This window comes from Phoca vitulina, unplaced genomic scaffold, assembly GCF_004348235.1.
Source record: "Phoca vitulina isolate PV1807 unplaced genomic scaffold, GSC_HSeal_1.0 scaffold64, whole genome shotgun sequence".
Classification (NCBI taxonomy): domain Eukaryota; kingdom Metazoa; phylum Chordata; class Mammalia; order Carnivora; family Phocidae; genus Phoca; species Phoca vitulina.
In genome coordinates, this window is record NW_022589767.1 from 3,213,659 (window position 1) to 3,229,438 (window position 15,780).

Consider the following 15,780-nt stretch of genomic DNA (forward strand, 5'->3'; position numbering starts at 1 on the left):
GAATATGAGCATATCTATGAAAATTGACTAACTGGTGAGTTAATGCTGAATTATTTTTCCCTTTGGCATTAGTCTAAACAATTGAGAGTGAACTATTATAAACATGATTCTTTTTTATTTGTTTATAGAAAACATACAAAGTGAAACCTGATGGGCTCTATTATTCCAATCCCATTTGTCTTATTATTATAGAGTGAAGCTTTTAATATCTATATGAATATTTACAATTTGAGTATTTTATAACTGAGCACCTATGTACTAAATAAATTATAATATATAATGTTATCGTTGAGCCTGTATTTATAATTCTTTTGAACAATCATGTACAATGTTCTGTGCAAAGTACTTTACAAAGCTTAGCAATAAAGCAATGCAAATCTGTGTTATTTCCTGACTTATTACCTTTCAAGTGATCCCTCATTGTTCTACAATGAAGTTCAGTTTTTAGGCAAAAAATCTTTTAAATCAGTTCTCATTTTAGAGTTCACCTTTTCTAGGAAGGCATTACTGATTCTCCAACTCTGGATTAGGTGATTCTCCTAAAGCCACCCAGTGTTTCAACTAAGTTGAAAGACCCAAATTCTAAAAATAAGTATTAATCACCCTCCACTAATTTCTTATTACTTACAAAAATGTCCTGTTTACTCTTATTTCCTCTAGTATAGATTTCTTGAGGACACGTGCCTAATATAGTTCTAGAACAGTGATTGCTAAATAAAAACTGAATGAATAGATTAAGGGAAAATTACATTAAAAAACAAGATAACCAAATCTTACCTATTTGTCATGCTCTTCTTGCTTTGCAAAACACCTTTACATTTATCCTGTCATTGAGTTCTCTTAACCGATTTGAATCATAGGCATTATCACCATTTTAGAGATGAGAAAATTGTGTCAACACACGTGTTCCAAGAAACAGGCAAGAAGGCAGGAGTACTTGGACGTGAGCCCAGATCTCCCAACAAACTGAGTAGCACCTTCTCCACTACATCTCATGGCCTTCATTAAGGATTGCCTCCTAATATAAAATTGCATATAAGGGATATAACTTCCGGTGGAAGGGTATGATTGGAAGTGCTAGCTCTGGCACAAAACTGAAAGAAAAGATGTGTTTTCGCCATTCTCTCATTACTTACAGTTTAAAACATACTTTGTGAATTTTTAATATAAATGATGAACAAATACACTTCAGCCTTTTCCGAAAATCTTTCTCTCAGCTCTAACTCTCACCTACCTATTTCCTTCCTTCTTTCCTAAAGCTCATAGAGGGCGCTAACAAAGTGCTACTCACTGGTTGAGCGAAGCTCCACTCAAAACACACCTCACACTGCAACTGAAAGGCGCAGCGCCACCACCTCAGACTTCCTTCTCCTTTCCAAGGCAGGAGGCGTGGTCAATTTCCCCCATTCAAATAAAAAACCAGGAGATTTGCATGGGGAACGGCTGAGCCGTGAGCCTATTGGCTGTTAGTACCACGGGCGTGGCCAATATTACGACCATGTAGCCCCGCCCACATTAATTTGCATAACGGCCCGGCGCGTGCAAGGGAGAAGCGGGTTTGTTTTTGAATCTGCGGAGGCGGCGGCGGCAGCGGCGGCGCGGCGACTGAAGCGCGCGATACTGAAGCGGCCGCGTTGAGGACGGTTGCGCGGGACGGCTCTGTAGGAAGGAACTTGGTTCCCCCTCCCTCATCTCCCGCCCCGAAAGGTATATGTGACTCCTAGGGGCTGTTATAACCACATTTTCTTAAATTAGTATTGTATTTATGAAGAGTCAAGACCGCATTATGGCGGCTGCGGGAGTTGTGTGTGCGCCTGCGCGGTTGCGGAGCTGCGGGCGGGCGCTGCATGGGAGCACGTGATCTTGCGGGGTCGGGCTCTAGCTGCAGTTGTGCAGCTGGCGGGGCGGTGGCTGCGCAAGCGCAATATTCATTTTCAAGATCTAATGTTCTTGTTGGACGCCATTTGGGTTCTAGATTTAATTTTCCTCATTCTTGAGGAGTTTCATTTTCATATCCTCAAATTCCCACATTTTTCAAGGAAAACGTTTCTCTTGTGTTTTACTCTTATACCGACCTCAAACTCTTTTTATATTTTTCCGATTCTCTGAGAAGCTGTGAACTTAATTTTCTGTAAAAATGATTGTCACTTGTGGTTCTCGATTATAATTTCATTTTTAGGGTATTGCTGGTTTCAAGTTTATATTTAGGGAGATAAAGATCAGCACCTAGTGGTGGTCTCAGGGGAAGTACATTTAATTGAACTGCATATTTGCAAATACATTTTTAACCCTATTTTTACCAGTTCTCTTATCAGGGAATGTTTACAAAATAGAAACAATTTGAGTTTTGGAAATATGAGGGGGAAAGGGTATTGGAAAAATCAAATCTCAATCTAAGTTAACGAAGTCTTAATTTTATCAGTTTGTGTGCTTCTGATACTACTTGCATTTGAGTTTTAGATTTTTTCAGTCTCTGAGCTCTTGGCCATAACTGCTTCAGTTTGGACATTTTTGTTACTCTGACTTTTAAAATTAAGTCTTTTTTTTTTTTTAGCATTTTATTTGTTATGTGAAATAAAATTTGGTTGGTAAATTTTTCTTATAAAGGATTCTGCAAAGAACTAACTAAACTGAGGCCTTTATGAAGAATTAAAAAGTTAACCATCAATGAAAAAAAATCAGTTGATACTTTAAAAAAACGCCCCATATACGTGTGTATGAGATAAGTTGTGTTTGATTTCTTAGTGTTCCTAGTTTTCATTTCTTAAAGAAGGTAGTTGTAAGTATGCTACTGATTTATTTTAGTTTACAATGGTTGTGTCACTATATTTAAATCTTATATAACACCCCTGGAATAAGTGTTACACAATTTGATACAATTCTGTTGTGCAAATTATTTCTTACTGGACTAAAAACTTGTAACTGGTTTTCATAAACTTCACCTGTGGTTTGTGTGTACAGTAATTGGTTTCTTGGTTGGTTATATAACACTAAGTTTAAATCAGTCATCTGCCAAATGAAGAAGTGGCTAGTACTTTATAATGGTTGGTTAGGGACGTTTTTCTTGCCCAAAGCAAGTACTGTTAGTATTAAGTAGATGTTATTGAAAGGAATAGTTTTGGTTGGTGGATTTCTTAAAAATGACGTCACATATGAGATAGAATGGAGTGATAGGAAAGAGAATTCTTTTTTCTCAACAGAAAATTAGCCGTTCATATAATTCCTGGACCTCTGGACTCTTATACACAGAAATATATTTAGAGGGCAGTTGTGTAATCTCTTCCCTTTTTATACTTCTGGGGTGGATTACCCAGCACACCCTTCCCCCACTTCCTGGGACATTATTTCAGATGTTTAGAGTTGAAAATATGTTGTATTGTCTATAGCTCTATTTTTGTGTATTTATATACACATAACATATTTAAGTTAAGAAAAGAACTTTGATCTTAGGGCATGCATGGTACACTTTGCACTTCCAGAAAAGTGAAATATTTTGGTTTGTATATTTAAGCTTATGTTTTCATTTGAATGTACAAATGATTGCCTCTTAGGTTAATGCTGAAGATTGTAGTACTTGAAAACACTGAGGAACGTAATGTATAATGTAAATATTTCTTAGTAAGATAATTTTGCTGTTTGTTAGAAAGGCAAATACACTTCTATAAACTTAAAACCAAGACCAATGAATTGTCTGACTGTCCACTATTTGTTTATTATTGTTCTTTCAATAACAAGGGTGTTTTGAAATTTTAGTTTGGTAGTTATGATACCACAAAATTTTGGCACATATGCAACATATATAACATTAAGACTAGATTACTTATGGAACAAATACTAAGTTACTGGGGTCATTTAAAACCTTTTTAGTTTTGTAGATTTTAAATATCACAAAATGTATTTTAGACAAAAGGTTTGTTTAAGCCATAAACCATTAAAATTGTCTTTTTTTCTTTAAATTATGATCTGAATATATGATACATATATTTAAATACTTTTTTTTTTTTTTTACTTATTATAGCACATTTGGAAAGTATTGAAAATTAGCAACATTTAGAAATAAACACTCTAAATGTTTTGGTGATTTTTTTTTTTCCATCGTTGATCAATCAATAAATATGGATTGCTCAATAAATATTGATCAGTTAGTTTTTCATTTGGACCATAATTTCATTCCTATTCTTTTAATTCAGTGTCATATATGGACATTTTCCCATTTCCTTATTCTTTTAAAAATACTTTGATTTTTTTTGATATATAATATTCTTTTGAAAATGTTTAATGGCTACATAATACTGTGTTTTGAAAATATCCCAAATCATGAAATATTTTTCGAATGTTTTTAAGTGGTTACATAATATTGTTATCTCTAATAAGAATGTACTGTGACTTACTAAACATTTCTTTTATTGACCATTTGTTTGTTGTCTTTTTCTCTGTTATAAATAATGCTACAGTGAACATCCTTGCGCATGAGTCATGAACTGCGTCTCATAATATTTCTTTGAAATTACTGCTTCAAAGGGCTTTTAAAGTAATTTACACAGTTAATAAAAACTTAGTTTTTTTGAAAAGCATTTTCCATACCACCATCAATTTGGTGGCTGAAAAATAGTAGCTCATTAGTTGTTTTTTTTTTTTCTGATAACTAGTGAAGTTGAACTTTTTAATGTTTATAAATGCAGTTTTCTCATTTTTGTGAATTAGCTGTTTGAGGCTTTTTAATGTATTTTTCTATGGTGGATGTTAATGTTTTTCCTATTGGTAACAGCTATTTATGTATCTAGCCCTTTGCTATTCATATTTTTGGCAGTTTTTTGTTTGTTTTTATTACTATTAAAATTGCTTACGGTTTTATATATTCAGAAGTTTTCCATTTTTATGTAGTCTAACGTACTGCTTTTTCTTTTTCTTATTTGTGATTTCTTCCAGGACTTCTTTGCCTAGAAAATATGACCTGTTGTGGGATGAACTAAATATTCACCTATTTTGCTTATTTTTTCTACATATTGTAATGATCTTAAAAAATATGGTTTTAATCTGTATGGTGTTTATTTTGCCCTATTGTATGAAGATGGGTTGCTAGTTTCCAGTTTTTCCAAATACCTAGTTTTCTTAGAATTTTATTTTGGTGATCTCTTTTCTTACTGCTTTGAGTTGCTAATTTTGGTCATAAGTTACTAGGTTTGAGCTATAGTTCTGCTTCATTTACTAGGGATATTTAAATTGGAGTCCATTGGCCTCAGGAGTTCCTATAGATAGGCTTTAAGAGGAATCCTTGATCGTTCCATGGATTCCTTGATGTATACAACTTTATGTGAGTGTGCATATGTGCATTTTTCTGGGGAAAGAGTTACAGTTTTCATCAGCTTTTGACAGGAATCATGTAATATAAAATCTAAAAGCAGGTTAACAAGCACTGGACCTTATTCATATAGCAGTACTGTATTGTTTCATTTGCTCTAGTGCTGTAGACTATATAAATATGTGGAGGGGCAATACTCATAATTCCTTTTCAATTTTCTTAGCTAGTCTTCCCTGATTTTGCAGATGAACTTTAGATTCATTTGGTTAAATTTTTAAAAAGCCAGTTATTTGAAGTTTTGTTTAGAATTGCATTAAACCTAAATTGGGGTGAGTTTACATCTTTATACTGTTCGTTTTTTTTACTCATGAATAGAATACACTTCCTGCAGATTCCACAAAATCTCCTTTTTTAAAGAACACTGGGAAAATTTGTGGTATCTGTTACTTTTCATTAAGGTGTTATTTTACTTGTTTCCTAGTGCTGATATAATGTTAATAGGGATAAATTGTTAGAGGATATAGGACTGCATTTCTATTTTTAATCTGCCTTAGGACATGGTGATATGAAAATAGTGCAAGTATGAAGTTAGAAGTGGGAAAATAGGTTGGCAAGTTAAAGAGTTCTACAACATTTGAAACCAAAATTTTTCTTTAACATAGTCTTTTTTTTTTTTTTTTTTTTTAAATAGAGGAATGTTGAAAAATTATTCATTTTTCTGGCCAGGATGGAGCCTAATCACATCTTAATTTTTAGTCTCTTTGGTAACTGTAAGTTATTCTCTCATAAGGATGTTTTCCTAATTACTAGTATAAATTCACTGTCCACTAAATCTGTTCTTTGTGCTGATTGGTTTCATGAAAATAAATCTAGGAAATAGGCAGAAATCAATTGTTAAGATATTATTGGCTCTTATCCAACTTTTTAAATGAAAAATTCCCATATTTGGGTCTTTTCCAAGCAAAACCATTTACAGAAATTTGCGTATTTTATTTTTTTTATGAGACCTTTGCTCTTACTTGAAAACTTTTTCTAGTTCTGACAAAGTATGATACTTGGTTTTTTAGACTATAATAGGTGAGGAAGAGCAAAATAGGGACAGGAGAAGTGCTACTAGAGAAACATATGGATAGGAGCAAGAAGTGCTGGCTAGCATCTTGATAGTGAAGAGGGGTCAGGTTTCAGGTGTTAGAAGCAAAAATTTAAAAACCTTTTTTTTTTTTTTAAGATTTTATTTATTTATTTGACAGAGAGAGACACAGCGAAAGAGGGAACACAAGAAGGGGGAGTGGGAGAGGGAGAAGCAGGCTTCCCACGGAGCAGGGAGCCCGATGCGGGGCTCGATCCCAGGACCCTGGGATCATGACCTGAGCCGAAGGCAGACGCTTAACAACTGAGCCACCCAGGCGCTTCTAAAAACTTAGTTTTGAGGTCATTTAGTTTGGGAATTAGTATTCCGAGAGCTGAATCAGTCTTTGTAACATGTTCATTGTGGTAATTGATGATCTTATTAAGGATTTTGGGTCATAGAGAATGTTTAACTTGTTCAAGAAGGCAAAGAACTGTATGATTTAGTTTAGAAAGGCTTCTATTGTAATTTTTAAGATTCATACATGGGCATATGTACTTTCTCAAGGGAGTCGCATGTGGGGTCTATTATGGGTAAAAATTAGGTGATGTTTTAACATACTGTAAATGCTAGAGTACAAAAAATCATCAAGTAGCTCTGGGAAGCCATAGCCCCTGTAAGTTCCCTAGGGTATCTAGAAATTACCCATCCATTAGTGGAGCTTCTCTTGAAATTCTTGCCCATTTGACCTCATTATGTTCTTTACAGAGCACAAAACTTCAAAAGTGATTTTGCAGTGTTCTTTCTCAGATTGTCTTGAAATCTAGAGTAAGTCAGTGGTTTATCCAGTCATTTTAGCTTGTTTAAAACAGAAATGTGAATTCCAAAATATTAAACTTTGTTTATATATCCTTCAAGTTACATGGTGGAAACCCATTTTGTATTGGAAATAGAGAGTGTGAGTGCTGCGCAGCATTTTCATTTTTTTAATGCCTGCAAAATGAGAAGGCCAGGGCACCAGTGCTTGTTTGTACAATGTGAATGTCTTCAGTTTTGAATTTTGATCATTTGCATTTTTGAGTCTTTAAGAGAATGACTCAGGCATCTCCTTGGCCACTTTCCAAAAAATGTGATAGGCCTAAGGGTACAGTTGACAGTACTTTCCTCGGACACTTTCTAATTGGACCTATGTAAATATGAAAGTCTGAGAAATGAAGATGACTTATTAACTTTATCATGAAAAATACTCATTTACTCATGTCTGTAGTTTTTCATTGCTCAGAATATTATAAAAATATTTTGTCACTTTGTATCTAAATAACTAGGAATAACTAGCTGTATACCCTTTAATTTGGGAGGGAGGGCCCCTTTGTATGATGTGAGGTTGTATTGTCATAATGTCTTACTGTACAGTTCTTTGTCCCTTTCTTTGTTGTTTGTATAGCCCTGTGCTCTTTGGGGAATTACTGTCTTGGTGGATGGGTACCTAGGAATTATGTGTCCAGTACTCTATGGCACTTTTACATTCTAATGAGAATTTGACTTGAATGTTAGAGTAGTGATTCTCCGAACTGACAGAGCCATTAAAGGATTTCTCCTTGAGTCAGTAATTGTCAAAGATAATGCCGTCCAGTTTGTAAAAAGGTAAACCTAGAAGGTGAGAATAGAATCTGCCATTTTGCGAACCAGGAGAAAGTTTGGTGAAACAGTGAATGATGTGACTGCTTCAGCTCATTCTCAACTAAGGCTTTGGAGTTTAGTAGGAATGTATCTGCCCTGTTACCCTTATTAGATTAAGTGATTTAAAAGGAAGAAGTAGTGAAACATACGGAAGAGGAAAGAGACTATCTTTGAAATTTTCTCTTATTTCCTATTAGGTGTTAAATGTCAGGAGCTAATTGGATTAGAATAAAGGCTGAACTGCTCTGTGAGACTATTACCATGGTTTAAGGATGATAAATGTTTATTTCTCTCCTGTAACAATACAGAAAAAGACTGTTTAGGGTTTAAGGTGGCTTTGACTTAACATGTGGTTCCAGGTTGAACATGGCTACTCCCCAGTTTAACCAACCAGGGGCAAGAGAGAAAGGGCAATGGGAGTATACACCTCATTCTTTTGAGAACATGATCTGGAAATGGCACGTATCACTTTGACTCATGTTTTATGGGTGAGAACTTAGTCATTGGAACATACTTAGTTGGGAAAGGAAGGCTTGGGTTAATGTAGTATCTAGGTGGGCAACTGTGTGCTCACCTAAGGAATTTTATAAACCAAAAGAAATGGGTGTTAGGGAACAACTAGCCCTTTCTGCTATAAAAGTAAGCTGGAGAAGTAGTCTCTCAAAGTAATTCATAATTTGATATTGAAAACTAGTTTTTTGTTTTAAGAGTTATAGTTAAAATTCTATGTCTTCCTTGGTTTCTTCTTTTTTTTTGAGAGAGAGAGAGAGAACAGGGGAGAGGCAGAGGGCAAGGGAGAGCAAGAATCCTAAGCAGGCTCCCTGCCCAGTGTGGAGCCCAATGTGGGGCCTGATCTCATGACACTGAGATCATGACCTGAGCTAAAATCAAGAGTCAGACGCTTAACTGACTGAGCCACCCATGCACCCCTCTATATCTTCCTTTGAAGTGGAATTTTGAGAGCTTTGTATTCATGATTTGTGGTTGAGATTCTAGTTATTATATTTACCTTATTTGGTGGAATACTTCCCCTTTCTGCTTGACTTTGCAAACATATTAAAGTCATGTTTAGCTTTGCAAGATTGGAATTTTAATTTAATATTAAAATTTCACTAATATTTTTGTTATTTATTCAGTTTAATGTTTTTAAACTTTGCCGGTTAACTTGCTTATTTTAAAAGGATGAAAGATTGTGGGTAAGGACTGTGGGTAATGACAATTGTGAATGACAATTGTTTGAACTACTTGTTTTAATCTCAAAGTTGAGTTTATATTTAAAAAAAATTTTTTATTTTTAAGTAATTTCTACACCCAACTTGGGGCTCAAACTCATGACCCAGAGATCAAGAGTTGCATTCTCCACTGACTGAGCCAGCCAGGGGCCCTGAAGTTATGTTTTTATCATCTTTTCCAGATCCTATTTTTTTTTGTAACTATATATGTGAAATATACATATTGAAGATAGAAAATGTGATTTTTGAGGACCTTGTAATGTACACAGGTAAAAAGATCGTGGTTGTAAATTCTTTGCATATAGGTAAAACTTACTTGATTAATAAGTAATTAAAAGCAGCTTTCTATGTAAGTAAAAAAATAGTATTCATGTAAGGCACAGAAAGTGAAACTGTAATGGGGGAGATCAAGGAAATCTTAGGGGAATTGTATTTTAAGGGATGAATTAGAAGGATATTCTCAGTAAAGGAAATAAATAGGGTGTTCAGAGTATCAGAAATGAGAAAGCAGGTAATGTGTTAGGAGAACTCTGAATAGCTCCCTGGTATATGACAGACATAAGACCCTTGATTTTTGTAAGAGTCAGTGCTGCCATGGTGCCTACATAATATAACTAATAAAGGATGTTGTTATTGTTAGCTGGAAGTTACCTAATTTTTTTTTTTAACAGTCTGCTTTACTTCCTGTCTCACTTAAAGGCATTTATTCCTTTCTATTTCTATGTTTATAATTGTGTAGTGCTTCATAAGCTTTCTGCAGTTAGGAATTATATCTTATTGATGTGTCTGGCAAATGTCACATTTTAAAGAAAAACCCCATCTAATTTGGAATGATAAGGCCACTATTAAAAGTATAAGATTGCTTTCCACATTGCCTTCCTTAATATTCAATAAATATTTGCTTATTGAAAGACTAGAACCCTTTTGTTTTAGGTGGAGGTGCAAGAAAGGGAAGTAAGATATGTTAGTTGCTTTTTTTCATTTAACTCATGATTATCCACAGATGTCAGACTTTTTTTCTAAATAATTAAATACGTAATTTACTTAAGCACCCACTGGATAAATTGTCAAAAGATTTGACAGGCACTTCGCATATGAAAAATTACAAATTGTGAGTCCAGTTTTAGAAAAAAACTCTTCCATTCGTTCATTAAAAAATAGAAGAAAACAAGGAAACACCATTGCTGATTACCTATTATTAAGTTTCTAAGATATAACTCTGCAGGACATAATGTATGCAACTTAATAAGGTTTTGATGAAAAGATGGAATGACATAATTATTTTGTGTTTTAAGTTTGTGTAATTCTTTCCTTTCCCACCAAACTTAAGTGATTTAAAAGTTGGAAGATAGCAAAAATGAAGAAAGAAAAACGCAGAGAATTTTCCTGAAATCAGTAATCTGGTGACCTGGAAAGAGTAGTAATTTTATATTGGGATCAGGGCATTTAGAATCTCCCAGTTGTATTAATATAAAATGGTGGTACCACCTACCTGGTAGGGTGGTTGTGAGGGTTAAATGAAATGAGATATAAAAAATGGTTAGCAGTTTTTCTTGGCAAATTTTTCTTCTCTGTCTTCAGTCAATTGATGAATCAATTAGTCAGGCATGACTATTTAAGAGGCAGGTAGGTGCAGCTATAGAGAGCCCTTTAATGCAGGAGATTTATAGAAGATGACAATTCTTGATTACTGGAGCTAGAATTAAAAAGTTTAAAAAGTAATTTAGAAAAGTAGTTTTATGATACCACTCACTAGTAGGGCAAAATAAGCATTTAAAGAAGTAGTGTATTTGCAAAGGTGAAGGAGTCTAGATTTAGGACTGTTTTATTTTAGAAGGTGTTTAACAAAAGCCCTGTGAAGTTACAAAATTTACTAAGTTTACCGTAAGCTTCTTCATGGTAAAGAAGCAGCCATTTTCTCACATAAATTATTTATCTTCAAAGTTTGTCAGTTTTTTTCAGATAATCACTATTGCCAAAGTTAGAGATGAAATCATTTATTCTGGGGATTAGATCCACATATGCTTTTTTTTTTCCCCCCCCAGTGTGCAAAGTGCTCCCTCCCCCTTTATTTACTTTACAGGTATGGAACTTGCTGGACATGCTCACTCAAAGTTGAGGCAAAACAAAGTGTCAGTTTTCTTCCATAACCATTCCTGTGGCCAGTCTCCTGCCCCTTAAGACACAAATTTGACCACATAAATTTGTTTAATGATCTTATTCTTTATTTTTTTCTTTTTTTGATACTTTATTTACACAGGTCTAACGAGAAGTTGTTTAATACCAAAAGACTTCCTTATTGTCTGGTTAGCAAAACTACATACATTTGACAAGAGGTTTAAGAGTTAACTTCTGTCTAGACATTTTGTAAAGTGTAATAATTTATTTATCTGCTTGATTACAAGATCAGGAACCAAGAGCCGTCTAATTCATCTCAATGAGTTTTCATCTGCAGTACTTAAAACTAGGGTCTTATGGTTCTGAGATTTCCATATTTGTCAATATCATTGTCAGTTGGGAAGTGATATTCTTTCTTCCTATTAAACCTGGGAATCTATAAATTAAAGAAGACCTACTAAATTAGGTTCTGGGAGGACTTACTAGGAATCATTTCTACATTTGAAGTGCAGTCATTTCTACATTTGAGGAGCAGTCCTTTTTCCCTGTCATACCTAATTATAAGCTTTCTCTTTTTAAATGTCACATTTCTCTTGTAGTCATGGTTACCAATTTGATTTATCCAGTTTTATCCTGATGGGAAGGAAAACATTCTTATTGGAACTATGTAAACTGCTTTATAAAAAAGTAAAAAGATTCAGTTTAGATAAGGCCAATCAATATATTCAGTATTTTTCTACAGAATTGCTCTTTAATTGTTCTGGTGGCTTCTTATAACCCATATTAAGATCTTTCACAGGTTATTTTTTCCCCTGGAATTCTGAGGATATTGGATCAAGATATTATTTAAATTATTAATTATACAAAGTATATTTTAAATTGAAGGTTAAAGATAGATTAAGAAGAGTTTTCCCTATATAACCATTAAAAATATTACCCATAGTTAAGTCAGTTCATTTAGTCCTAGGTAATTCTTGTTTTACTCAATTAGGGTTAAGTAATCTACTTACACAAAGTTGTCTGCACTGGACCAACAGAATCATAGAAATCCTGACCCATTCTCTCGGTATAGTTATGACAGATGTTGATTCATGAAGGTAATGTCAACTTTATACCAGGAGGCCTGTATCCTGGAGTCTTTTCTACATAATAGTAATAGTTAAGATGATTTGGTATGGTCCTTTACCTAAGGATCTTTTGATGTTTATTTAGTAGACAAACCTCCCTCAGGTACAGTGGCAGCAAGGATCTTGACTCATTTTTGTTTGAGTTTCATTGCTACAGTTGGCCTAGTTGCCCTCTACATGTGGACACTGCTGTGATCAGAATTATATTTACCATGTAGGGAATTCCTTTATTCTTTGTGTAGCACCTTTGTTTTCCATGTATCATGTCTTATTGGTTTATTCTGTCATTAGGGGAAGGAGACCCTATTGTCTAGTAACTTTTTGAGAAAGAGTAAATGGGAAGTATATTCTTTGAAACCAGGAGTGTGTGAACATTGTCACTATATTTTTAGATACTTGATTGATAATTTGGCTAGGTATAGAAATCTAGGTTGGAAAATATTTTTCTTCAGAATTTTAAAGGCACTGTTTCATTATCTTTTTGCTTCTATTACTGCTGAGAAATCGGAAGCCATTCTTATTTCTGATTTTCCCCTCACTGGAAGTGTTAATCTGTTAATAGTCTTTAGTGTTTTGCAGTTTCACTGTAATTCTTTGATGTGGATCTGTTTATCATTGTTTGCTGGCATTCATCAGGCCCTTTCAGTTTGCCAACTCTTGTTTTTCAGTCTTGGAACTTTTTCTTAAATGATTTCATTGGTGATACCTTTCTTCTGCCATTCTGTCATTCCAATGTGAATTATTGGAGGGGTACTCCACTTTTCTTAGATTTTATTTCCCTCTTACTTACAACTTTGTATTTTTGTTCAATTGGATTTCTTCAACTTTATCATCCAGTTCTTCTACTGAGTTCTTCATTTTTTCTATCATGTTCATCATTTCTACTTTTTGGTCCTTGCCTGTAGTATTCTACTTTTTTTTTTTTTTTTTTTAAGTAAACTCTATGCCCAATGTGGGTCTAGAACTCATGACCCTGAGATCAGGTTTCATCCTTTACTGACTGAGCCAGCCAGGTGCTGCTAATATTCTATTCTTTTTTTAAAAGATTTTATTTATTTATTTGACAGAGAGAGAGAGACAGCGAGAGAGGGAACACAAGCAGGGGGAGTGGGAGAGGGAGAAGTAGGCTTCCTGCAGAGCAGGGAGCCCGATGCAGGGCTCGATACCAGGACCCTGGGATCATGACCTGAGCTGAAGGCAGATGCTTAATGACTGATCCACCCAGGCGCCCCAACTAATATTCTATTCTTGACACATGACTGCAACATCTTTTCTTATCTGTGGATATTAATTTTTTTGAAGTTTTTTTTTTTGCATAGTTTTTGTGTTTTTTTGTTTTTGTTTTGGCTTGTTTTTGGTGTCTATCTTCCATGTTAGACTTTAATCAGGTGCCTTTTTCTTCCTTGCCTGACTATATTATATGTTGTGGAAGATTAAAAAGTTGATTAGAGGGGCACCTAGGTGGCTCAGTTAAGCGTCTGACTCTTGATTTCAGCTCAGGTCGTGATCTCAAGGTCATGAGATTGAGCCCCACATGGGGGTCTGCGCTGGGTGTGGGGCCTGCTTAAGATTCTTTCCCTCTCCCCCTGCCCCCAGAACACCCTCACCGCCCCAGCTTGTGCACATTCTCTCTCTCTTAAAAAATTTTTTTTAAAAAAGTTGATTAGAGGGATGCCTGGGTGGCTCAGTTGGTTAAGCATCTGCCTTCAGCTCAGGTCATGATCCTGCGATCAAGTCCCGCATTGGGCTTCTTGCTCAGTGGGGAGCCTGCTTCTCCCTCTGCCTGCCTCTCCCCCTGCTTGTGCATGTGTGTGAGCGTGCTCTCTCTGACAAATAAATAAAATCTTTTAAAAATTTTGAAAAAAAGAGTTGATTAGAATATCTACATTTGTCAGCTTTTAACTTCTCTTTGGTTTATCTGGGTGGGCAGTTTTTTGAGAGCTCCCAAGACCTTAAGATCTTGGGTCTTGTGCTTTTTAGATACCCCCAGAGAATAGTTTTCCATTATCTTGAGCAAAGTTTATTGAGTGACAGTACAAAGCTCCCAAAGAGGGAGGGGATCAGAGAGCGTTGCTCTAGTTTTCCATTTTCATACATGGGGAATAAAGATCTGATTGCCAGCATTTTGGAAGATTAATGGAAGAAGACGACTAGGGGTCTCTGCAGTAAGCACTCAATCTGTCTCTTTTTGGTATGCTACTCTGATTTTTAACTGTGGATGTTGTCTTCATATTTTTGCTAGGATTGGGGAGAGGAGGTATTCAGTGGAATGTGGTGAGGATATCTAGTGTATCTTATTGATTCACAAAATGCTTTCACTAGTATTCCCTTTTTTAGTTACACCATCCTACTATTTGCTCCCTTCACCTCAGTTGGCCTAGTTCTTTTAGTTGCTATGTCTTTTGAAGTTGCTGTCATGTAATTTAAATTGGTACTTGTCCCCAGTGAAGCATGGAATATGATATTTGGGGAACTGCTAAATTAGTTACCAATGGTTCTGCTTATTTTCCAGCTCCCAAAATCTTTTAGCTCTTTTCTCTTTTACTTTTCTCCTTATTCTTTAGGATTTATGCTTTCAAAATTACTAAGTTTTAGTGGGATTTGAGGGAGTGAGATTAGGTGTTTTCATTTCATTATCTTAACATCCTTTTAATGTTGGTTTTCTTTGTATGTATAAGGTTGGTAATAATATGTAACTAAAGTGTATTAACTAAATAAAAGTATTTACTTTCTGTAATACAGTGAAACCTTTTATTTAGGTTCCATGGAATTTTTAATATTTTGTATATGCAAAGTATTTTAATAGTATGATATATGTGTATAAAAGGTTATAGTAGTTGATTATAGTTAATTCTCTTCCAATTCTCATTGTCACTTGCGCGACCCCTAGCAAATGGTTACATTCTCTGCTCATAAAACTTTGAAATTGTAACACTCTTATTTTACAGGATCATTGTAAGACTAAAATGAAAAAAATATGTGAAAAGTGCTAGTTTATATTTAGGAAGAGCTAAAACATTGGAAAATCATGGAAATGTTTACGTGACATTAGAAATAGCTTCCAAATGTGTTTGCTTTTACAAATAAACAGTGATTCAGTTTATTAAGACTGATCCTATCTAAAATAAGTTTCTTATATGATATATAATCAAACAATATTCTTTCTTAGTAAAATTTAAGAATTTAAAAGTAAATAATATGCTTACGTTCCATAATTTTTTATAGACACTTTTTAGAGTTCAGCTCTTCTAA

General features: G+C 34.6%; 1 protein-coding gene across 1 annotated transcript in view; it reads left to right on the top strand.

Moving 5' to 3' along the window:
* Positions 1–1,553: 1,553 nt before the first annotated feature.
* Positions 1,554–15,780, top strand: part of ATF7IP (activating transcription factor 7 interacting protein) — a 125,708-nt gene continuing 111,481 nt past the window's right edge. The window contains exon 1 of the mRNA XM_032391817.1: positions 1,554–1,707. The gene's annotated coding sequence lies outside the window, so the exon portion shown is untranslated. The remainder of the gene's footprint in view (positions 1,708–15,780) is intronic.